Source organism: Aulostomus chinensis, chromosome 14, assembly GCF_037954235.1.
Source record: "Aulostomus chinensis isolate RoL2024-O1b breed Wild chromosome 14, RoL_Achi_v1.0, whole genome shotgun sequence".
NCBI classification, from domain to species: domain Eukaryota; kingdom Metazoa; phylum Chordata; class Actinopteri; order Syngnathiformes; family Aulostomidae; genus Aulostomus; species Aulostomus chinensis.
This window is the reverse complement of record NC_141333.1, coordinates 27,453,833-27,480,844: the sequence shown is the minus strand read 5'-3', so window position 1 is coordinate 27,480,844 and position 27,012 is coordinate 27,453,833. Positions and strand designations below refer to the sequence as shown.

At 40.9% G+C, this 27,012-nt stretch overlaps 1 pseudogene; it reads right to left on the bottom strand.

Annotated features, from left to right (window-relative positions):
• Positions 1-2,663: 2,663 nt before the first annotated feature.
• LOC147250418 (uncharacterized) lies at positions 2,664-3,748 on the bottom strand (annotated as a pseudogene).
• Positions 3,749-27,012: the final 23,264 nt, after the last annotated feature.

The following is a 27,012-nucleotide window of genomic DNA, read 5'->3' as shown; positions in this document are numbered from 1 at the left end:
AACCAGCTCCTTCATATTGCTCTCCCCTGATCTAATTGTGTCTGATGTACGTTAATACAAATCCTTTATGGGTGAAGGCAAGCACATGTATCATTTACAGGTTGTTTCTTCCCCCATAATGCACAGTGATCTGCTTAGGCCTCGATGTAATGGAAAAGAGACAAGCCACTATGCATAGCACACTATGGATATTCTCAGAAAACTCTCCACAAGCAATTTACAACACTTCAGAGTGGAGAGGAAGAGTGTGTTAGAATGTGTCAAAGTGAAAGTGCAGAACACAGATGGGCTATCAGAACAGACAAGTCATTTGTGTTTCAACAAGACTGTTTACTCTTGTCTTCTTGTTTGAGATAGATAGCGGAGATGGGATTAAGTCACCCATGTGCAAGTCTCAAGTCTTAACCTTCAAGCCTCAAGTAAGTCCCAAGTAATTTTTTCTCAGGCAAGTCAAGTCAAGTCAAGTCAATTCACAGGTTATGTGAAGTCAAGTCAAGTCCTGTAACAGATCAAGTCAAGTCCAAGTCAAGTCACATTACTGCAATCTTACCTGCAGAATCCGGTCTCAATAAGGAGAAAAAATAAGGAATTAGTAACTGTCAAATAATATTATTGGCCAATTTATCTAAACTGTTTAAAAAGTATGACTTTGTAATTACTTATACATGATGAATAAAATATATGAAATAAAAAAAAAAAACACAAATCCATCCATTTTCTACCCGCAGGGGGCTGGAGCCTATCCCAGCATCCTTTGGCCAAGAGGCGGTGTACACCCTGGAAGCGTGGCCAGTCCATCGCAGGGCCAACACATAGAAACAAACAACCATTCACACTCACAGTCACACCTACCGTCAATTTAGAGTATCCACCTACGGTCAATTTAGAGAAGGCACAGGGAGAACATGCAAACTCCACACAAAAAGATCCAATGCTCAAGCCAGGGCTTGAACCCGGAAACCTCTTGCAGTGAGGTGACGGTCCTAACCACTGCACCACCATTCCGCTCCCAAAAACATAAATAACTTCATAAAATTCTGTATTATTTGTCAACCAAAACCAAATGCAGGAAAAGTCAGAAAAAATAAACCTAATAATATAGAGCAACAAAAAAACAGAGCTCTAAATACTTCCTTACCGTTTTACACACCAAACCTTCACTCTATATATCAAAAAATATAAAATAAAATAACTTCAGCTTAGTGTTTTCGCTGAAAAAAAGCTTACCTGACAGCCATGCTACAATATTTAACTTTGTTCCATTACACATCTGTAGAATAACTCAGAAAGTCATTTCTTTTTCACAAATTGTTGCATTTGCAAAATATGAGGTTGGAAAGTGTCTTTTCTGCAAGCTGTGCATGATGTGTCCTCATATTTATACCACCGTGGCTAGAGACCCTCTCAACTGGGGTGCTTGACGCTGGCACTTAAAGTGCTCTCATTGCAACAGGAGAAAGTGCAGGAAGGATGATCCTGTTTGCTCACTCGAAAGTCTAGGATAGTTGTTAAAATATGTCTCTGGACGACTTGCTGTGTCCTGTTTGCGACACTTTCTTTACTTTAAGAAGAGTCCAGTGCTCTCTTCTGGCTCTTTTTCCACATCTTTGGTTTCAGGACTCTGAACTGTTGTGACAGGTGGCACCTGACTTAGAATCAGATCTGATACAAAGAGAGGTGTGAAAGAGGGTGTCTGCAAATGGCAGTTCTTCTCCTGGTGTCAGTGATGATATTTTGACATTGACAAAGATCCCACGGAATTTCTTCTTGAGAGAGCTCTGGAGGGCATGGACCATGTTTACCAGGAAGCCATCCATCCACCCATCTATTTTCTTCTGCTTATCCTATTAAGGGTCGTGGGGGGGGGGGGGCTGGAGCCTACCCCATTGGCTTTTGGGCAAGAGGCGGGGTACACCGTGGACAGGTTGGAGGTCCATCGCAGGGCCAACACATATAGACAGACAACCATTCACACTCACAGTCATACCATACATACGTCAGGATAGAGAAACCATCTTTGAACAGAGGAGGTGGACTGCGACATTTCCTTTCACCAATTTACAACCAAGTCCTTTCAAAGCTTCCCCAAAGAGTTCAGCTGAAAGACCCATGTGGAACGGCTTCTGCCAGCACAGCCCATTAGCATCTGAGTGGTCGGTGAAACTCCCTAACGACCACCCCTGAAACTCCCTGACACCGCACAACGACTGTCGTTTGGGGAGGCCAGGTGAGTCTCGGGAGGGTCGTTTCCACCACAATAGCACTGACCACTCCCACATAGGTTTATAAGCTGGAGCTTCCACACTCTTCACTAGAACTGAAGAAGCCTCTCGGATGAGAGGTGAAACATCTTCAAGATAAACTTACGTCCAGTTGACCAGATTTTACTTCGCTTCGATCTAGTCATACCTACGGTCGATTTGGAGTACCAATTAGCCTTGTCCCCAATTGCATGTCTTTGGACTGTGGGGGGGGGGAAGCCGGAGTACTCAGAGAGAACCCACGCAGGCACAGGGAGAACATGCAGACTCCATACAAAAAGACCCCGCACCGGAGCCATGACTCGAACCAGAACCTTCTTGCTGTGAGGTGACAGTGCTAGCCACTGCACCACAGTGCTGAGGCACTTCCCAGTTCAGTGTCTCCAAAAGATGATTTAGTGATCACACACGGGGGAAAAAAAGGTGACAGTCACAACCTTCTCACACTGGGTTAGATCGGTGGCTTTGGCAAATGGCTGAAGGCCATCACAAAGCTCTTTCATCAGATTCCACTCCATAACTGAAAAGACTAGTTTGTTGTGGCCTGTGCTCTGAAAAAAATTTCACAGTTCCTGGTCGCTGAATGAGAGCACTGCTTTGGAGTTGAATTCCAGAGCAACGGCTGTTCACTGTAGCATCCCAAACTTCACTACAAAAGCATTTTTAAAGGTGCTAGATGTATGCAGCAGACAGCTCAGTTTGGAGCATTTTGCAAAGGTGCTGTTCGTGATCCTTGCATCTTAGAGGCTGTCGCCAACAAGTAACTGCAATGTATAGGCAAAGCATTGCTGATGTTTCGGGCTTCCTCTGGTAAGCACCTGGTCCAAAGTGTCCCATTCACCTCTTAATAGGTCTTCCTACAACTCTGCATCATCCAGATCATCATCATCAGTTCCTACAACACTGTCCTCTTTTGGGAAGCACACTGTGAATGCTCACTTCATATTTGCAGCACTGTCAAAATGACAAAGTCAGGTATTCGTCTGATGTTATATTTGTCCCATATGGAATCAGAGGCTTCTGGTATCTGTTCTCTTGTAAGAATCTATTGCAGGCCAGCAAGTATGACTTCAGCTGAACTCCCTCAGATGTTGCAAATACATGGCCAGTGACACCCAGAAAGCCACACATTCTTCTGTCTGACCAAATACTGGCTGTAACTGTTATGGTCTTCACCAGCAAGAGGCACTTTTATTTTCTCTCGGATCTCAAGGGATTCAATCTTCAAAGTCATTGTCCTGCGACTGACAGGCAGGTTCTTGGAATCAACCACAGACAAGAAGTGTCGGACATGCTCATTCTCCGTGATTGAAAGAGGCATGCTGCATCCTATGACCAGGTCTGTTAAAATGGCATTTGTTATAGACTTCTGTCTTGGATGGTTAGCAGAATATGCTTCCAGAGGACAAGCCTTGATGAACTGTGAAATTGCAGGCTGTGTAGAATCAGCATAGACCCTCCTTGTCTTTTCATACTCTGCAAATCTGTGAAACAGAAGCGAAAACAAGAATGGGAAAAAAATTGGTTCTTTGTGGCTTAAATCTGTTTTTATCTATTAACTTACTCCCTATTAAAACACATTTACCAATTTTATTCTTATTTATAACCATATTTATTGTTTTAAAACTATATTTGCCTCATTTACTCAGTTCTTGACACATATTGACTTTATATACTGTTTTAACTAAAATTTACTTCATTTTAAACCCATATTTATTTCAAGTACTGTTTTAACAAATATTTAATCATTTTAAAATTATATTTCCTTGATTTTTATTTTCCCTTCATGTCTTGCTCTGTTTTTAAGCAATATTGACTTCATTTACTGCTGTTTTTAGCTTGTAATTACTCAATTTTAAAACCATTATTTAATTTACTGAATTAACTAATATTTACTTAACTGTTTGACTCAATTTCAAAACCATATTTATATCATTTAGTCTATATCAAACAGTAGTCACTCATCTTTAACTTTCATCTTCCAGATAACCGTCACTGCATGCAGCATGCAGAACAAGTGTTAATATGATATCCGACCACACATTAACCAAACACCAAGAGCAAGTATTGAGTAATGGACTGAGTTATGTTTCTTCCAATAAGGTTAATGCATTCTTTCTGAGGGAGGACTGTTTTTCAGACAATTACACTTGAAACTTTTTTTTTTTTTTGCAACTCTACTCAGACAGTGTCAGGTGGGCCCATTAATAAATTAAAAAAATTGTTCCCAGGGTTAGAGTAACTGAACCCAACATTAGCCACTTTCAGTAAAGTTGTTGAAAGAGATATAGAAGCATTGGTGGAATCCCAGCAGCAAGAGAGAGAGAGAGAGAGAGAGACAGAGAGAGAGAGAGAGAGAGAGAGAGAGAACAAGAAAACACAATAATGGAAAGAAAAGCACTACAAGAACTGCAGTCTAATCCTAATATCCTTATTAAGCAGTCTGATAAAGGTGCTTCCATAATTGTGATGAATATGACCGATTATGTCAAAGAAGCTAGGAGGCAATTAAGCAATACCACTGTCTATCAGGTGTTGTCCAGTAATCCCACTGAAAGATTTGTAAATGAAAGAAAATGCATCCTAGATGATGCCCTCAGCAGTAAGTGAATTACTGAGAAAGAGTTTGATTTACTTAATATGATTTCCTGTAACTCCAGAACTGTACCTTTTACCAAAAACCCACAAGTCTTAGATAAATCATCTGGGGAGACCTATTATTTCCAGTAATGAGTCACTCCTGGAAGCTTTAAGTCAGTTTGTTGATTTTCACATAAGAAACATTGTTAAAGCACTCTTTTTGCACAGATAATGGTGATGTCCTGAGGCAGTTAAAGGGCATAACTTTCCCTGAATAAGCTGTCTTTGTGAGTTTTGATGTTGAAAGTCTGTACACAAACATCCTCCACGAGGGCAGAATTGAAGCTATGTATCATTATCTTAAACATATTGAACATGTTCCAGTAGACTTTCTTATAAGACTCACAAAGTTTAAATTGGAATCAAATTATTTCGTGTTCGACAGTGAATTTCATTTACAGATCCATGGCACCTCCATGGGTTCTCCTTGTGCGCCAATTATGCTAATATTTACATGGGCCTATCGGAAGAAAAGCATATTTTCAACTCGAGCAATCCATTTAGAGATGATGTCATGTTTTTAAGAGCTAAATTGATGACATTCTATGTGTGTCAACAGGCTCAGAAGAATCATTAGTCCAATTCAGGGATTATCTTAACCACACATATCCTTCCCTGAAGTTTACAATGGAACACAACACAGACCAAATACACTTTTTAGACTTCCTCATCTCTGTTAATGAAGGGAGAATATTGGAAAGTACTATTTTTTGAAAGGAAACAGATAGGAATACTATCTTGCATGCCCAGAGTCACCACCCCAAGTCTCCTAAAGAGAATATCCCTTATGGACAGTTTTTCAGATTAAAGAGGATTTGTAACAAAGAAACTGTTTTTGACTCTGAAGTCGTGGTTATGGGAGAGAGATTCATTCAAAGAGGCTATACGAGAGAAACCATAGATTAAGCGTATAATCGAGTCAAAGACAAGGACAGAGAATGTCTGTTGACACTAAGACAACGTGAACAAAAAGAAAGTTCTGCCACTTTTGTATCTGAATACAGCCATGTATTCAATGCAGTCAAGCGTGTCATTAAAACCATTTGACCATGTTTAACAGTGACCCAAGTCCAAGAGTTCTAGTCCAATACAACCTTAGATTTTACTTTAGGAGAGGCACAAAAATTGGAGAAACTGTTGCCTCCTCTATTTTTATGGAATCCAAGCGTGCTAGCAATAATTGGATTGCCCAAGAAGAGTACGGAAATTACAGATGGGTAAGGTGTATGCATTGCTCCCATACACATAACTTCAGTCACCCTCAGACAGGTGAAAAGTATCAGATCAAGGAGTTTATGAATTGTATGTCAACATATGTGGTATATATGCTAAAAATGTCCATGAGGGATGATATACATAGGACAAACCAGGCGGAACCTGAAATTGAGGATAGCTGAACACAAAGCTTCCATTAGAAATGGCAATATGGATTATACCATTAATAGGGATTAGAGGAACAGAAACCATGTCTCTGCCGCTTACCTTAAATTCATTGGAATAGAGAGGGTTTTTCCCAATCCAAGCGGAGGAAATCTAGTTCAAAAGCCTCTTCAATGGGAAGCATACTGGATGTATACTTTGAACTCTTTGGAACCCCATGGTTTTAATGAGTCATCAGGTCTTAGCTTATACTGTATTTATGATAATTCATGTGTTGTTTTCCTATATATACTTGAGTCCTAACATTTGTCTCTTGTGCACACATGTAGTGGGTATAGGGAAAAGACAGGGTATGCCTTCTCCCAAGACTGCTCCTGCCCCCTCCTGCTTTACATAGGGACAGAGTTGAGTATTTTTAAGATAATGTACTACATGTTATGATGTGATCTAGATGCATCTTTATGTGTGGCTAATGTATTTGGAACATTATGTAATGTATTTGTATCTGCATATTATAATGTATTTGGAAGGTAATGTAGTGTATTTGTAGCTGGAGTTTATGGCCTATTATATTCACGTTCTTCCTTCTTCCAGATGTGCCACCTAGTGAGGAGAGGCAGGAATACACCCCTCCATCAATTTTTTCTCTTTCACTATTTTCTCTCCCCTTATGTAGGAATCAGAAGTAGGGAGGATTATGAAGTGGTATTGAATTTTGTATATTTTATGTAAGTTTGGGTTAGGGTTAGGGTTAGGATCCAGTTGCGAGGCTAACCCTAACCCTAGGCAATGGATAGAATACATTGTCACCTTGTCAGTGGTGTTTCTCTCTAGTAGGTTATCCTGAGCTCTCCACTTGAGAGTGAGAAGTTTATCTACTTTCCACCGTCAGTGTGTGAATGTGTCCATGCAGCGCAGGTCATAGTTGACAGTTCTCAACACACATCGAAGACATCCTCCCCTTCCTCTCAGCCTCGTAGATGTTTCCAAACCACCTTCTTTAATGCCACACACTTTGTGATACCACTCCGTTTTTTTCTGATACAATCCTAGCCTACAGCCCCCTCCTTCTGAAGTCCTGAATTAATTGTTTGGATTTTTCTCTATAATGAACAAGCTATAGATAGGAACTTTGTGTACGAGGTCCCTGAATGACTCACCTTTAATGAGGTTGTGTGATCAGCCTATATAATCAGTGTGTTTCTGTCCTGAGAGGAAACATAGTCAAGAGAGTACCGGGGAGGGAGTTCAACAGTGAGCAGCCCCAGAGGTTCCTGTGCTAACTGAGAGCTCAGCAGAGACCTTAGTTCCCATCCTAACCAGATCCTGTATCAGGTGAGGGCTGCAAGCTGGAATTTCCAGATTTTACAGTTATGAATGACCATCCTGTGGACTGTCTGACGAATTGGAAATTAAATCCTTACTTCTAATTATTCTGTTTGCGGCTGTGTGGGTTTTTTAACCCAGGTAACAGACCCAGTTACTCTGGATATGTTGAACTTGCTTCGTTGAACAGGCCTCTGGTGTATTTTGATTGCTGTGCTTTTGGGAGCTGGGATATAAAGTTATTGCTCACATTGGGCCTGCCTTTACCTAATAATGTCATCTGACTAGGAAATACTTGGGTATATCACTACAAGATAATCAGGTCACCCATCTCAACTACTGGAATGTGTTACCAATTTGAGACTTGTTCAAACCAACTGACTGCCTAAATGGTCTTCTGTTGTACAGGTTTAACATAAATTATGTGGGCTCCGGGGGAGGGGGGTGCTGGAGCTTATCCCAGCTGACATTGGGTGAGTGGCGGGTAAACCCTGGATGGGTTGCCAGTCCGTGACAGGGCCATCAGGAGCAATTAAGGGTTCAGTATCTTGCCCAAGGATACTTTGACATGGTCACCGGGGGAAGTGAGGATCCAGTTGCGAGACAGCCACTCTTCCTCTGAGCCATGCCTCCCCTTCTGATAAATACCAAACATGATTAATATAGACAACTGAAGTCCTGCAGTGTAAAAAGAACAGCAAAATCATTCGTTCTATGCTGCTAAAAGCAACAAAAAAGAGCAAGCAATGGTTGACGACAGTCTTCTTGTATCCAAACTTGTATTGGATCAGATCCCAAATTTGTTCATTAATAAGCTATACCACTTTGAGAGGGCTGAGGGGGACTGGAGCCAATCCAAGCTGACATTGGTTGAGAGACGGGGTCTCTACTGACACAAACAGACATGTTATTGGATTATGAGCATGTCTTCCTGAACATGTCTGACCCGGATATTTAGTGTAGTGATTTTGCCTTCAAAATAAAAGCACCAATACCTTATTATTATTATTGCTTTGTTAGAAGTCTGAACTTGCTTTAAGAACCTTATTATGAAAAATTCTGGAAGTCAAACACACTGTTGCTCTGGTGACAAAGTGGTTATCTAACATCACTGTTAGGTACAGTATATTTACTGCTTACTTGACACTGCTGTTTTTACTGACCGTATTTACCCCCCATCACATGCTATTCTGGTCTGCCTGCCCCTTTGTTGTCAATCTCCATCCCTGTAAAAAGACTAGGGTGCTATTTGCTGCTACTTGCATGAGTGATATTGTGTGACCAGTCATATTTATGATTTGAAACTGCATTTCTCTTCACATGATGGAATTTGCTAAACATGTTGACACATTTCTCATGTTTCTAGCTATACATCTTGTTTGACCAATAATAACATGCATTCTCAGCAACAACTGGTGAGATAATGTCTAAGATACTTTTGTGTCAAATAGAAAAATCTATTTTTCAAGTTTTGCTGTACCAGTAGTTGAACTGTTAACATTTGAACTCAATACTCCAGGATTTGATATTAAATAGGCCTGATTTAGCCTTGGGTCTAACTACCAGGATTTGTTACTCATCCCTGGATGATTATCTGATTGCTGGAATATCTGGATTCTTGATTTCTCAAAAATATAAAACTGTGTCTTTGTCATTTTGCCAGGGATCATATTCTGAACAGTTTAACCTGCTAAAAAAATAAATATTTAACACATTGCTTCAGTTATCAGAGGAAATGGTCTTCATTGCCTCATCATCAAATAACTGTTCAAAAAGTTGAAACATATTGATTTACAGACATTTTATCTAACTGCATGCCTTACTTCTGTTGTTATAGCAGTAAGAATTAAGTTATTCTGATTTCATCTTTCGAACTGCAACCTTTTCAATGTAATCCAATGTAATCAATGTAAACCCTAAATTCTGTCAAGAATTGCATAAAACTCAAACCAAAGACATGTGGGTTTTTTTTTCATTAAATTGTTAAGGAAGGTTTTTGATAAAAACAACAATAATAATAACAACGACAGAACAATAAAAATAGAGTAATATGAATGATTCACAAAACTTGTTAAAAAGTTTAACAGGTCTTTTTTAATCAGTCTATAAATAGTTCAGATTTAGCTGGCTTTCTTACCAAATTTCCATTTGTAAATATCAAGGCAGGTTAGAGTGACATGTAAGTAAGAAACAGCAAACACTGTCACTTTTGTGGTTTCCAATGTTTCCTCTTCCTTTCATCCCTTATACAGGATTGATTCAATATAAGTCAATTGATCTTCAACAGCTAAGTACAATAACTCTCTGAAGTGTTGATGTTTTTTTTTGTCTGTTGCAGAAAAATGCTCACATGCAAGTATTCTAGTGACAGGCAGATGATCTGGGACTAAGCAAGTGTTTTGAGAGTCGTCTTTATGTGTTTGTGGTTTCTATGTGTCACATCATATAAATAATTTATTTGTGAAAACATACAATAAACAAAAAATAAATCTCTTCAACTTTTGATGCTTGTACTTTGTAGTATCTACCAATCAAGTCAAATAGTTTAGCATACATAGAAACATCCTGTGGAAGCTTGCAGGTATGCTTAAACACACACACACACACACGCTGACATGTGTTCATAATTGCAACAGCTGGTCTGTCAAGGGAGAAAACCTTCCTGGAATGCTATGTAAGATAGGCAGAGTAAGAAACATATGCTTTGTTTAGTCACAGCAGCACTTTCACAGGAAAAGGGGGGAAAAAAAACACAGCCTAAAGAGAATGACTGCATTAGCACACATCTCTCAAATAAGGGTTCTCACAAATACACACACACCACATACACACTACTTCATTTATCAGTGGTGCATTATTTATCAGTAGCAGTGCTGCTTTTCTTCTAGGTATTTACATCAGGGAATACATTAGCAGTGAAGAATGCAGAATTGGAGAAATGAATATTCTTTTGGATTAATATGCACATCTCATCTCCTTCTGGAATAATTAGCCAAGCTGTACTGGTTCCGCTAAACACAGTGGGGAAGGGTCTCTCTGAAACCTTTCACAGAATACAGACGTTCATCAGTAATGTGTCAGTCAAATATAATTCTCTTTAATTGAATCAAGTCCAATTCAATCTAATCTATTCTAATCACTGGAGCTTTATGTGGAGACATTAATCTGGGAATATCATATTTCACTCTTAGAGAGTGGTGAAATTAAATTCAACAGATTCAGGAGATTGCGAGTGAATGCCACAAATACCTATTGTCATTACTATAATCATCCCGTCACCGATGTATGCAGTCATTACAGTTTATATTAAAATGGCATTTTAAGCTAGGCTTAAACCTAATGACTTTAATCAGTAACTCCCTCCATTCCTACAACAAGAATAAATGATGTTTACACTGGGATATTTACACACAAGCACCAGCTGCTCTGCATTCCAGGTGCAACATGATTCTGTTCAAGCCTCCATGTGGCTTCTTATTCCATCGGGAGTATTTCAGAAATGGTCATTTTGTGTGCCTACACTTGCTGTTTTTTTTCATTTTCCTTTCAATTGTTTCTCATTTATCTGTGTGGAGTCTCAAAGCCAGACCAAATAGCCAAAAGCCCAGAGAAGGGAGTCCTTAGAAAGATTTCTAATAATCCTTTGGGCTTCATACCTTGGTGGCCATTCTGCCCTTTTGTGCCCCAAGTGCAGCTACCACTGGTCTCTGTTTACAGTTGTGATTTATACTGTACAACAGTGATAGCACAAATTTAGGGAAAATGTTAATTTAAAAGCATACTTGATATTTTTGCTCTTTTCATAAAAAAAGGGAAATTGATGCCTTTTTACACAAAATTGATTGATGAAATGTTGTGACTATTACGCCAGCAGCAGTGACACTGTGTTGGCAGGTAACAATTTTTCATCTTGTCATGTCAGATTTAGAACCCAGCCAGCCATTTTTCCTGCAGTTCTTGAAGGATTAAATGCTTTGGAATCTATGACTGTCTCTTCAATGTTGCACAAAATTAAATAGTATTCCAGCCTCCTACTCGAAAATAACTGCCAAATCCCTTAACTTCCACATGCTATTAATAGATAGCATTGGTTGTAATTATTATGTTAATTATTAATCAGCGTTACAAATTGATAATCTAGTACATTTTAATGAGACTGAATCAGTGAACTGTTTCCCTGTGGTGCCCCAAGGTGGGTTTAATGAAATTCCATTAATGAATGATTATTTCTAATAACACTATTTATCATATTCACAATCTTAATTAATGGCCAGAAAGGTAACATTAGCACTACACACAATCAAGGTTGATGGTAATGTCATTGGTTTGAAGATATTTAATCATAAATCAAAGTATTGGAAAGGTAATGAGTAATGGTGATGTGTGGGTCTTTTTTTCACCTGCCGAACTGTCATGCGAGCTGAACTTCACCAAAAAGTATGTGTTAGTTATACATACTCAACCAGCTTTTGGTCAGAGACATCAGATGTTGTACCTTGAATCTGCTGGAACCACTCTCACTGTGACAACCCCCAGTTCTTTAATACTGGAACAACTGTTGTCCTCACTCCCCTCATCTTCTCTAGCTCCGCTCTCAGCCCTTTTGGTTGTCAAGTCCACACTTTGGCCCTGCCCATAAATGTGAAAAGAGGCTAAATAAGCCAATGACGTTTTCCAAACTATAATTTGATAAATTGTTGATAGGGCTAAAAAAGTAACCCTTCATTGTAGCCATGAACTCTGTCTCTCTTGCTCTCCCTCTTTTCTCTCACACACATATGTACACTGGGCCAGATGTATGGGTATGATGTATCAGCTGGTTCATTCTCTATTCTTGTTTTGACCTGTCCAACCAAACCTATTATAATTTCTGGAGATGTGAATTAAAACTGCCCACCCCCACCTGATGATGTAGCTGGATGAGTAGTAGTAATAGTAGAAAGAGGATCATTAACATTATTACTGTTGCTACTATGGATAAGGTGGATGTCTCAAACCCATAGTTTCCCTGCATCTACCTGTAAAGGAAAAGTCAGGGGATCAACAAGCCATTAGCATCCATCTGGCTTGAATGTTTGAACCAAATGCTGGGACAGTCCAGTGTGTTGATCTGCCAGTGGCATTAGCTTAAATGTATATGCAATAATTATTTGGTACAATGTGTTTGAGGAAGACTTGGAAAAATTATGCTTTAATAAAATGTTAACTATGTGTCTGGATGTATCTCATCATGTCTTCTTGACTGGAGGTATAAAAATGCTTGATTTTCTGTCTTTTTCAAAAGGTCATTGAAAACATATTTGTAGTTGAAAAACATCTAAACAATGTCTGAAAGTACTTTGTTGGTAAAATGGACATTTCAGACAGTTATTTCATCAATTTTATTTTCAGGTTGAAAATGTAAAAATCACTTCAAAAGGTTCCCTTGCCACCTTAGTATAATGAATGAATGAATTACTATTTCATATTTATTAGTTATTTTAATGATGTCAAAATTCATATCCTACACATTTCTTTCAGTGACAGTTGTGGTTGGTTTCTCTCACAAATTTCCTCAAAGCAAGTCAGTCCACACTTGTGTGTACTATGAGATGCTTCGATCAACTGCCCTGTGTGAGTGTTTGCCTATGCCAATCACAATCATTTATCAAACCTTACCATTTAAGTATTTTTGTGCCTATGCCAAACCACAAATCAACACAGTTCTGACAAATAATAAAGAAATAGTTTTTAAAAGTTTGGATTTCAAATGGTTTATGGTCAGGTATCTGTTTACAGTGTGTTGTAAGGGAGACTTGATAGCTGGTACAGTTTTCACTCATTGTCGATTGATCTAACACCCTTATCTGCAAAGTCCATCGTTGGTGTAAACTATAAGGCTTAATGAAACTAAATGGTTTCTTCAGTATGTCAAGTACCATCAAGTATGTGTGTGCTGTCAAGTGCCATGTTATTCATTTGATTTGAAAATATGTGAAACAACCATGAAAATGACCAAGGTCTCTTACTCCTGATTAGATTACAGTGGCATGACATCTGTTGAAATGATGAGCCAGCAGATAGGAAGTCGGTTTTGATTGCCTTCATGCTGTCGGGTGACATCAGGCCTCTTAATGTATGATTTCACAAGGCTACCATCTGGTTGTGCATGATTTAAAATGTTTTCATTTATTTCACTACAAACTATCTCATTCTGGGCAGATACCTTTCCTTCTATTTTACAAAAAATGTGTAAGTTATTGCTATATATATATATATATATATATATATATATATATATATATATATATATATATATATATATATATATATAGCAATAACTTACACATTTTTTGTCCTTTTATTTTTAATGATTTATTATAATTTTACAATCACTTTTGGGTAGCCCTACTGCTTTATTTTATTTTCATTTTTAACAGGTCTTATGGAATTTTCATCTTATCTAGATGGAGGAATTGTGCACAACTATAAACAAGCTAATTTGTCATTGAATAATTCAAAACAGACACAGACACTGGTGTAATCATAGATAATCAATCAAAAATTTCCATTTACAACCTCCTCACCTTTCATTACATAACAAAGAGAAAACTGAAGTAATTGTCTTTGGAGTCGAAGAAGAGCGATTAAAAGTCTGTGCTCAGCTTCAATCGGTTATAATAAAAAGCACAAACCAAACCAGAAATCTTGGTGTAGTCATGGACGCAGACCTGAATCTTAACAGCCACATAAAGACAGTAACAAAGTCAGCCTACTATTACCTGAAGAACATATCAAGGGTTAAAGGACTCATGTCCCAAAAGGATTTGGAAAAGCTTGTCCATGCGTTTATCTTCAGTAGACTCGGCTGCTGTAACAGTGTCTTCACAGGTCTCCCTAAAAAATCCATCAGACGGCTCCAACTGATTCAGAATGCTGCTGCTGGAGTCCTCACTAAGACCAGGAAAGTAGATCATATCACTCCAGTTCTCAGGTCTTTGCACTGGCTTCCTGTCTGCCAAAGAATTTATTTTAAAATACTACTTCTGGTTTATAAAGCACTGAATGGTTTAGGACCAAAATACATTTCTGATCTGCTTGTACGTTATGAACCATCCAGACCTCTCAGGTCGTCAGGAACAGGTCTGCTCTCTGTCCCCAGAGTCAGAACCACACACGGAGAAGCAGCATTTAGTTTCTATGCTCCACATATCTGGAACAAACTCGCAGAAAACTGTAGGTCTGCTGAAACTCTCAGTTCTTTTAAATCACAGCTGAAAACCCATATGTTTGCCGTGGCCTATTATTAAATCAAACTTGAGGCCTCAGATCAGTATCTCACACTGCACTGTAACTTATATCTGCCTGTTTAGCTTCTATCTCTAACTTTACTTTAGCTGCAATGTAACTCTTCTAATTGTGTTGAATGTCTTTCTCTGTCTTTACTTTCTTTAATTATGTGGAATGTCTTTTTATGCTTGTTTTATGTAAAGCACTTTGAATTGCCCTGTTGCTGAAATGTGCTATACAAATAAACTTGCCTTGCCTTCATTCACAGCAAAGCAGAGCATAGTAGGCTGGTGCTGAAAACCTCTGAGGATACACAATAAGGATGAGTAATGACTCATTCTTCATTCACGGTGGAGACACAGTATGCATGGTTCAACAACATTCCTCTATGAGGGGTAGCTAATATTCCCTAGTTTAGAAAATTATTTTATCACTATTCACTGACAACAGCCTCTTGAAATTATATTTTCTGTTAAAAAATAATTTTGCTTGATATAGCAAAATAACATACAGTTAAGATCTGTTTTTTATGCAAAAAACGTGAAAACGATTTGTATATCCATCTGTCCATCCGTCCATCATCGATCCATCCATCAATCAATCAGTTAATGGCAGCAACTTACAGGGAACTCCAAAATTCCCTTTCCATATTCACACTGACCAGCTCTGATGGGGGAATCATGATGCATCCCCAGTCCAGAGTAGAACTGTAGTCCATCCACAGAGACCATTCCCCAAAAAGAGCAAATCAGACATACTGCCAAAATCGGACACAGCTCTTGCTAGAAATCGGATGGCTCTGAATTATGCTCCCCCTTACCAAATACTCCTGCAGCCTGCCTTGTTGATGACAATGAAGGAGGAGAGACTCAGGGGCATGATGCTGAGGTACCACTCAGCAGTGCTGATCCTGAAGCAAATTAAAGGGCGGAGAACAGAGTTTCTTAAGCTCAGTTGACTCAGACTGCTATGGGTCTGATGACTCAAGCAGCTGCATGGTTGGTTGAAGAGGTGTATCTGAGATCAGTTATATATCCACTGATCAGCTGTGACTGAAAATAGCTCCAAAAGTGGATGATTGATAAGTCGACAATATTTAAATTAACATGTCCTCAGAGCTTTCTCTATTGAAAAACCAGATCCTTAATTAACATGTAATACCCTTAAAGCAACAGGAGAAAGGAATTTCAGAAATTAGATGAGCATGTGTAGATTCACCGGCACTCTCTGAAGGCAGCAGCCTCAGGAATATGTCTGCTTACTTTACCACCACCCAGTCCATTTGAACTAAACTTAAGTATTAGGAGAAAAAGGATGTAGGTGCAAACCAGACCATGTCATGTTTCTTCTCCTTGACACATGTCTGTGTGTGATGTGAGAATTTAATGAGCTGTATGTCTTCCTCCCACTGCAAATTTGTATTGTCCAACATATTTATTAAGCACAAATGGATTTGGATCTTTAGCCTTCAACAACACTTGGAATTACTTCTACACATATTGTTTACTTCCAAACTTAGTCTCTTTGATGAGCTCAGTATATTAAGGCATTCACTGTGTTAACTGTATGTACATGCATCAGCTACAGACAATGAAACAAAACTGAATTGTTACTGCTTGGATTTTAATCAATCATATTCATTGCTGAGAGGCTTTTCACAATGACAAGACACTACTTGGAACAATTTAAAAGACAACAGATGGAGTTAATGTCCACATGGTTGCTTGTGGGTAGCTATTCCAGAGATATTGACTGTCTTTTATCTCCTGTGTTGCAAGACTCTTATTTAGTCCTCAGTTTCAGTTTTTTTTTTCCTTTTTATGTGGTTTGTTGTGCTCACAGCTGCTAATTTTGGCTCATCGTCATCAATCCCTCCTGCAAGATTTCCACCACTGACTTAAGCTCTCCATTGAAACTTCATGCATACACAGTTACTAAGCAGAACGTTCTCGCTAGCACCCTCTATTGGACCTTACCTGTGATTTGTTGTGATCTCCTCATTGGGGAAGATTTTCCCAAAGCCAAAAACAGAGCCAAAGGACAAGCAGAAGTCTAGTTTTCTCACACTGTTTAACAACAAGAGTTGCTAACCCTACAGCTATGTATGTCATTGTCCCCAAAATCAAATTCAAGATTTTATGAAGAAAATGGAATGATGGAATACATTCCACTGAAAACCATATACGCTGCCATTTAGCTAGTTATTCTGTCGCAGCCTTGTGGTACCTGTAAACATAATAGACAGACCATGAGTTCTGCTGCAGTTTTTCTGAATATAGTAGTTGTATTTTTGATGTTGGTTTCTTTAGATGGATTTCATATTTTTCTCTAGGGTCAGCTAGTTACATCCCATTCCTGCTGTAATTTGTGGTTACATTTTTCAATTTGGAACCTGCTGTAACTCAGCTGGGGAAAGCGTTGGTGGAGGAATGTAAGACTTGTGTGTGAAAGTGAGTCTTGAAATGACGACAGCACCTTTCATGTTAATCATCATGTTAATATCTCAGCTGAGAGTGATCCTGTCACTCTGAGAATAACGCATCGAGGAAAATGTACCTATTATGATATTGTGGAGCTTGTTTAATAACAGCAAAAGAAAAAAATATAAAGACTTTTTGCTCACTGAAGAAGCCCATCCAAAAAAATGAGTAAAAAATTTTGAATTAGAAGTTCTAAACCCAGATTTGTGTCCAGACTAAATGCAGTAGACTACAAACCCTAGGAGCCAAGGTGTTTGCTTAATTGCTGCATCAATATATCATGGTGGAATCCTATTATGGCATCCTTACAGCTCATTTGTTCATTTTTCTCATCAAGCCTAGAATGTGATGTGTGGATGAGCAGCTTAGTCTGGAGAAACAATGCTGCTGGTTTGTGAGCAATGAATATGTCTTATTCTTAAAATGGACAATTGGCGAGTTTGTGTTTGTCTGTGATAGGATGCATTGTTCTACATGCAGACAAACACATACCCTTGCCAGTTCTCTTTTTGTGCAATCTCCAGCTAAGCCTCCATACTATAATACACAGATTGAATAGAGAATATGACACATCTCTCTTGGCACAGATGCAATGTGTATGCTACTGTATTCTGCAGCTGAACATTCAAAATAAATCCATGATGAATGAGTGTATCCTGACCTGGATAGTGATCATTAAACATAAAATACCAGAGCAGATGCTTCAGCAAGCAGAGCTAGTTGAAAGAAGGGGCCCAGACTTGTGATGGAACTGTTGTCACACTAAGAAAGCCATGATCATCACATGCCAGCATATGTATGTGCTCCCACATACACATAGACTTCAGTGAATGTAAATCTTTCATCTGAAACGTATTATACATAGAACTGTCAAACCAGATACAAAATGAAGTCATGGAGAAGTGTGTTAGTTTATTTGTGGAAAAACAAAATGAGGTGAAACCTCGTATACGGCTTGATGCATGGTCAAAGATCCAAAATGTGGAGGAGAGGGGTCTCTCACTTCCATCTAATTGCCCCACCTTGCTTCTTACTGGAAACAAAAGGTCTACACTAGAAACAGCTCCCCTATCTTTTGGTAACATTAATGTCTCAAATGGTATCCACTCATCAGGAAAATGAGTGCACGGCAAATTGTCCTCTGAAGCCTGATTAATTAAATCAATAACATTTCATTCAGTCCATGAGATGTAAAATTCAACAAAAGAAAAACATATCTCACCCTTTGGTGCCATTTTAATGAGAGAAAAATGTGAATGAGCAACTTTAGAAGATGACCATACTTAATATACTGCACAGACACATTTCCACTTGTCCACTCGGTCAGTCAGTGACCACTTTGCTGCTTTTGGTGTCAAACCAAACAGCATAGTACATACTCAGTAAAGCCTCACATACATCCAAAGAACAGTGGTTTTCAACTTTTTGAGACACAACCTACCACAATGATTGATTTGGCTCCCCTTAACTCCCTGCACTTTTTGCCACCAGACAGAATACCAAATCCCATCTAGGAATTAGGTGTTGTTAAATTACAAGAACCCTTTAAAACCTCAATTTACTCTTACAGAGAGGACGCAAATGAGCATCAGGTTTGTCTACCTGTCTGTAAGTCTACAATCAATGAAATCTATATCAACAATATAATTTCAACAGTATTACCATTAACACATTGCAAATGTGCTGCACAGAAAATGATAAACACGTGATAAACACTCCTCCGGGAACTGTCACCTTATTGTGGTGGAGGAGTTTGAGTGCCCTAGTGACCCTAGGAGCTATGATGTTGGGGGCATTTTGCCCCTGGTAGGGTCACCCAAGGCAGACTGGTCCTCGGTGAAGGGCCAGACAAAGAACGGTTCAACAGATCCCTCATGGAGAAGCCAACAAGTGCTACGTGTACCCTGCCCGGAGGGGCACCGGGGCCCCGCCCTGAGCCAGGCCTGGGGTAGGGGCTCAACGACGAGCGCCTGGTGGCCGAGCCTAGCCCAAAAAGGTGGCACGAGCATGTCCTCCCTTGGACTCACCACCCATAGGAGGAACCGGAGGGGTCTGGTGCAATGTGGCTTGGGTGGCAGTCCAAGGGGCCTCGGCTGTCTGAACCCCAGGCATAGAAGCTGGCTTTTGGGACATGGAGCGTTACCTCTCTGGCGAGGAAGGAGCTGGATCTGGTGGAAGAGGTTGAGTGTTAGCGGCTGGATGTAGTCGGCCTCACCTCGACACATAGCTCTGGGTCCCGAACCCAAGTCCTTGAGAGGGGTTGGACTTTCTCTTTTGCTGGAGTTGCTCAAGGTGAGAGGTGGAGGGCGGGGGTGGGCTTCTTGGTTGCCCCTAGACTCTCTGCCTGTACGTTGGGGTTTACCCTGGTGGACGAAAGGGTTGCTTCCCTGCGCCTTTGGGTCGGGAAACGGGTCCTGACGGTGGTCTGCGCGTATGCGCCTAACACCAGTTCAGAGTATCCACCCTTTTTGGAGTCCTTGGGAAGGGTACTGGATGGTGCGCTCACGTGGGCAATGACAGCGTGACCTGGAAGGGCATGATTGGGAGGAACAGCAGGCCTGACCTGAACCCGAGTGGTGTTCAGTTATTGGACTTCTGTGCAAGTCGCAGTTTGTCCATAACTGACACCATGTTCGAAAATAAGGATGCCCATTGGTGCACGTGGCACCAGGACATTCTAGGTTGCAGGTCTATGATCTATTTTATAGTCGTATCATTTGACCTGTGACCGCATGTTCTGGACACTTGGGTGAAGACAGGAGCTGAGCTGTCAACTGATCACCATCTGGTGGTGAGTTGGATCAGGTGGCAGGGGAAGACGCCGCGCAGACCCGGCAGGCCCAAAAGAGTAGTGAGGGTTAGTTGGGAACGCCTGGCGGAAGAACCAGTCAGAACGATCTTCAACTCCCACCTCCAGCAGAACTTTGACCACATCCCGTGGGGTGGGGGACATTGAGTCCAAATGGGCCATGTTCCGCTCTGCCATTGTTGAGGCGGCTGCTGTGAGCTGTGGCCGTAACGCTGCTGGGGCCGGTTGCGGCGGTAATCTGCGAACCCCCTGGTGGACACCAGAGGTGAGGGGAGTCGTCAGGCTGAAGAAGGAGGCTTACAGGGCATGGCTGGCCTGTGGGTCTCCAGAGGCAGCCGACTGGTACCGGCAGGCCAAACGGTGTGCAGCCATGGCAGTCGCCAAGGCAAAAACTCGGACGTGGGAAGAGTTCGGTGAGGCCGTGGAGAACGACTATCGGTCGGCTCCAAAAAGTTTCTGGCAAACTGTCAGTCGCCTCAGGGGGGGAAGGCGGCAACTTGCCCACACTGTTTACAGTGGGGATGGGAGGCTGCTGACGTCAAATGGGGAGATAATTGGGCGGTGGAAGGAATACTTTGAGGAACTCCTCAATCCCACCAACACGTACTCCATGGAGGAGACAGAGTTTGGGGAGTGCTTGGGGGGGGGTCATCCAATCTCCGGGGCAGAAGTCATTGAGGCAGTTAAGCAACTTCGGGGGTGGATGAGATCCGCCCTGGGTATCTCAAGGCTCTGGATGTTGTGGGGCTGTCCTGGCTGACACGTCTCTACAACATTGCGTGGACATCGGGGGCAGTGCCTTTGAAGTGGCTTACTGGGGTGGTAGTTCCCATTTTTAAGAAAAGGGACCAGAGGTTGTGTTCCCAACTATTGGGGGACCACACTCCTCAGCCTTCCTGGAAAGGTCTACGGTAGGGTCAGGTCGATAGCCGAATCTCAGATTTAGGAGGAGCAATGTGGTTTTTGTCTTGGCCATGGAACTGTGGATCAGCTCTTCACCCTTGCTAGGGGGCTAAAAGGGGCATGGGAGTTTGCCCAACCAGTCCACATGTGCTTTGTGGATTTGGAGAAGGCCTAAGTCCGTTATAATTGTAATATTTGAATTTAATAATTTTAAAGGTTGACCCACACTTGATTAATCTTTCAACTGCTAACTTTTATTGAGTTCACACAGAATTTTGCACATGTAATTTATAAAAAGAGACTCCAGTACAATTAGTTTCATGAAATATTCATGAGAGTTAAGTTGTTGGTTTTGATTGTCTAATTCATCGATAATGAATACCAAGAGTGCAATATGCAGCAATCATTATGTAGCACTTGTTGAGTGCAATTCTGGTTGTTGAGTAAAAAGAAAATCAATGTATGTAATGATTAGTAAAATGCTGCTGTGTAACATATGGATGTAGTGTATGCAAGGCAATGTAAATTTAAAAATGAAAAACAAAACACTTTTATTTCACTTATCAATCACCTGACAATTATATCAACAATAGCAATGTGAGAGCAAGTGCAGTTCAGTTGGATTGTTCAAATCATAAGAAAAATCCTCTTAGGTATAAAAGAAAATGTAGAAAGTAAAGTAAATTCAAAAGTCCCTTATGGTATAAAAATAAATGTAAAACATTTCCAATGTCCAATGTTCCCTTTCCTGTGTGGAGAAAGAACGCTTATCTGTAATCCACATGCGATGTGCTGGAAGGTCACGCAGAGAGTGAAGAAAACTTACCGCAGTTGGCCAGACTGCAGCAGGCTGGGTGGTTGACAAGTGGAATCTCTTTGGACAGGCTTGCCATTTTAGTTCATCTGAAATCCACTGAAATCTTCTATCCCATAAAAAAAACAACAACAAAAAAAACAATCAAAGCCCTCAGACCCTCACATTGACTGAGGAAAAACTCCATAGAAAACCCTTTTAACAGGGGAAAATCTGAGAAACCTCAGGTTGAGCAAAAGAGAAGGGATCCCTCACCCTGGATGGACAGACAAGAAAACAGTTTACAATACAAAATGTGGGAAACATGGAAATGTTAATAACAGCTGAAGAAGGAAGCTTCTGGTAGGCAAGGGAGGCAGGGAGAGTGGGCCAGCTTAATGGTAGGGCTGGGTGGCAGACTGGTTCATGGGAGGGAAGCGCAGGCTGGTTTAACAGCGGGGGAAAGGGGGGGTAGGGGGTGATGCAGGCGGCGGTTGGTGCATAGAGATGGAGCTCTGGTGGATCTGTGGAAACAGAGAGACTGCGAGACACCAAGGCCAAACTACAAAGTGCAACAAGTAATGGTAATGACAGTTCCAAAATGTGTGGAGAGGAGGAGAAGAGAGGAGGGGAAAGGAGAGGAGACCATATAACCAGATGTGTCCCCCAGCAGTCTAAGCCTATAGCAGCATAGCTATAAAATGGTTCAGAGTAACCTGAACCAGCTCTAACTGAAAGCTCTGAAATAAAGAAAAATATTAAGCCTAGACTTAAATGTAGTTAGAGTGTCTGCCTCTCTGACCCATGGAGAGAGCTGTGTTGTGCGCTGAAGAGCGAATTGGTAAAAAATAATGATAATCGATAATTATGAATATAATTATCGATCAATAAATAAATTACTAATTAATATTAAATATTAATTATACGGGGCACCACCCTGATGAGTTCAGGGAAACTATAATACCACCAAACTTGTAACAGTTATCAGTCTCTAACAGAGTTTATCTACTAAACAGTCAATATTCTGTAACATTAACTACCTAGGGACAGCTCTGATGATGAAGGATGAGATCCGAGCACTGGCTATTGCTTAGACACGAGACCACAAGTTCGTACACAAAAGACACTACGACTTCTCTCATATAATAAAAATATATTTATTAACACAGTGTATCAATCAATCAGCAACACGTTGGTACAACTGTTATCTAAACGAAAGACACAAGTGATAATATGTGTGTGTGCGCGTGTGTGTGTAAACGTGTGTGTGTGTGAGTGAGGGAGTGAGGAAGGGGAGGGTGAGTATGGTTGCGTAGCAACCAGTTTAGCGTCGCAGCAGGGCTAAAAGCTAGGCTAGTTAGCTGAGGCTAGCTTGCCGCTAGTTGCACCGTGGAGGTAGAACTTACGGAATGTTAATAACTAAGCGGAGCGCTTAGCGAGAGAAAGAGAGAGAGAGAGAAAGGAAGGAAAGAACAAAGATGAACCCAAAAATGTGTGTTAACACACTTGTGCAGTATTAATAACCGGTAACACCTTCTTGAGAGGTGACTAACATCAATAAATAACGTATAATTCTATGTAATTTCTACTAATTACAGGACTTCCGTCACATAAACAGAGCATTCATAGACATTATACAACACACTAAGCTATTTCTCTGCCCAGAAAATGCCTAGTTAAAGGAATCCTTACTTGACCCGGTGGAGCGGTAAGGTATTCAGTTTCCGTGTTCCGGAGCGTGGTTCGGCTCGACTCGGAAGGCAGCAGAGCAGCGGTGGGGCAGCCTGCAGGGTCTGCTGGAGTTACTGGTGGGAAGGATGAAGAAGCTGTTGAGCTTTCTTTCACCAGGGACCAGTTCACGCGGGTTGCGTGGCTCGACGGTGGCTTCTCTGGACGAGTGGACAGGAGGGAGAGAGTTGTCCTTCTGGGGTCTCTGTCATCCCTGCACTGCACTCGAGGTCCGAGGTGGAGAACCGGAGGGTTGAATCTTCTGAAGACTTGCAAACCACCCAAGGGAAGAAAACCATCGAGAGAAGAAGATCACCAAGAGGCGAAAATCACAGAGAGAGGAAGAATCTTCGCGCTGAAGTTTTATATGTGGAGGCCGATGATGTCACTTCCTGTGGGATGATACTGGCTCTCAGCCAATAGCATTTTGACAGGTTCTTGGATGTGGTCAGTGGCCAGGTTCTCAGAGGGGGGCCAGTGGTCAGTGTAATAACCCCCACTTTACGATCCTTTGTTAAAGAACATGTGGTCACTTGAATTCAGGCTTTGTAAAGGGGTGTTAGGCCTCCCAGGCCGAAAGCCTTCTTCAGCTGGACTAATTGTCACATCTCTGAATTAATCTCTTGGTCTGGTTGAGTTGGCACAACAGCTGGTTCCACAATAAAGGAGCCCAGTAACTGCAGGCTCTATATTTCAGTCTTTTTTTAGAGATACTGGGAGTCACTAACAGACCTGCATTCTGGGAGCGGATTGTTCTGGTAGGACAGTAAGGAATAATGAGTTCCTTCAGATTGAATGGCTCTTTATCATTAAGAGCCAGCAGAAGGATTTTGAAGTCAATTCTAGATCCTACAGGAAGCCAGTGGAGAGAAGCTAAAGTGGAAGAGATGTGTTCTCTCTTCCTAACTCCTGTCAAAACCCTTGCTACAGCGTTCTGGACCAGCTGGAGACTCTTCAGAGAGTTTTTCAGACATCCTGACAGGAGAGAGTTACAGTAGTCCAGCCTAGAAGTGATAAACGCACGCACCAGTTTTTCAGCATCACTCTGGGAAAGGATATTCCTAATCTTAGTGATACTGCGCAGATGGAAGAAGGCGGTCCTAGTCACATGCTTTATGTGGGAGCTGAAGGGAAGGTCCTGGTCAAAAATGATTCCAAGATTCCTTGCAGTTGTACTCGGGGTCAGGGTGATGCCATCTAGAGTAGCAATCTGATTAGAGAGTGTGTCCCTGAGGTGTTTAGGTCCAAACACGATGACCTCAGTTTTATCAGAATTTAATAGCAAGAAGTTAGAGGACACCCAGGATTTAATGTTTTTCAGGCAGTCTTGCAGATTCGTGAACTGGCTTCTGTCATCTGGCTCCATTGACAAGTAGAGTTGCATATCATCCGCATAGCAGTGAAAATTGATTGAGTGCTTCCAGATTATGTCATCGAATGGGAGCATGTAAAGAATGAAGAAAATTGGTCCTAAAACTGAACCCTGTGGTACACCATATGTAACTCTGCTATACTCCGAATGGTCATTATTAACATTAACAAATTGAAACCTGTCAGATAAGTATGACTTAAACCATTTAAGGGCTGGTCTTTACGTCCAAATTTCATGTCCTAGTCTCTGTAGCAGGATGCTGTGGTCGATGGTGTCAAATGCAGCAGTGAGGTCCAAAAGTACAAGTACAGAGACAGGACCTCTGTCTTAAACTATGAGAAGAATGACCAGTGCTGTTTCAGTGCTATGGTGTTCTCTGAATCCAGATTGGAAAGCTTCAAGGAGCTCGTTGCGGTGCAGATGTTCATGTAGCTGCTCCAGATCAACCTTCTCAAGGATCTTGGAGATGTAGGGGAGGTTGGAAATAGGCCAATAGTTGGCTAATACATCTGGGTCAAGAGAAGGTTGTTTTTTTTAAGTAAAAGATTAATGACAGCCACCTTAAAGACTTGTGGTATGTAACCTGTGACTAGGGAAAGATTGATTTGGTTCAATATAGAAGTGTTGACTAAGGGGAAGGTATCCTTAAGTAGTCTTGTTGGTACGGGATCCAGCAGACAAGTGGCTAACTTGGAGGAAGTAATTGAAGAAGTCAAGTCTGACAGGTCAATGGGGGAGAAGCTGTCCAAGTATGCACAAAGTCTGGGAGGTGCTTCTATGAGTACAGTAATCTCTGCTCCATTACTGGCAATCTTTGTTCTAATATTCACAATCTTTTCGGTAAATAAAGTTAGAAAGTTGTTACTGCTGAGAGTTGGGGGGATGCATGGCTCAACAGCACTATAGTTCTTGGTTAGCCTGGCTACAGTGTTGAAGAGGAACCTGGGGTTGTTCTTATCCATTTTGATTAGGGATGAGTAATAAGTGCTTCTTACATTACGGAGTTCTTTTTTTGTACATTTATAAACTATCCTTCCGGGCTTGAAAGTCTTCCTCATGCTGGCTGGAATGTGTCTTCCTTTCTAGCTGTTTGATATTCTGTTTCAAAGCGCGCAGGTTTGGGCTGTACCAGGGAGCTATTCTTTTCTTGTTGGCAACCTTCTTGCTCAGGGAAGCTACAGCATCAAGTGTCCTAAGGAGTGCTGCTGCAGTGCTGTCCACAAGATAGTCTACCTGCGTGGGGGTGAAATCAGCATAACTGCCCATTATATTGTTACAAGATGTGGCAGCAAGCTCTGCTGGAATAAGCTCTTAAAATCTAGAAACATCAGTATCAGATAAACATCTACTGACGCGGGTTTTTTTCCCAGGTAGGATATGATTTGTTCAAGTCAATTCAAATGTGATTCAGGAGTGATCAGACAAGACAGGGTTTTGAGGAAGAACTGTGATGCAGTCAGCTGTGAGTAGGTGTGTTTACCATCTGAGAGAAGCCAGCTGAATCCGAAAGCGCCTTAAACGCAGTGGCCAGACAATATATATAATATATATATAATGACTTTGTCTGAATTCAATCCTAAATTTGACAGAAAGTCAGGAAATTCTTCTAAGAACTCAGAATAAGGTGCAGGAGGACGATACACCACAGCAAGTAAGAGTGGTTTCCCTGCTTTCCAGTCTGGGTGGGAAAAGATGACAATAAGGCTTTCAAATGAATTATATGAACTATTAGGTCGAGGGTTAATAAGCAAATTTGACTGATAAATTGCAGCTACTACTACTACTCCTCTACCAGTGTTATGAGGTACATGTTAGTTAATGTAACTAGGAGGGGAAGATTCATTTAAACTAACATACTCATCTTGCTGTACCCAGGTTTCAGTCAGTGTAAATACATCAGTTTGGTGATTTGTAATAAAATCATTCACTGGGAGAGACTTGGATGGGAGAGATCAAATATTTAGCAAACCACATTTAATAGTTTTATTGGGTTGGTTTGCTGTAGCAGTGGTTTTAATTTTAACTAAATTGCTGGAAATTACTCCTCCAGA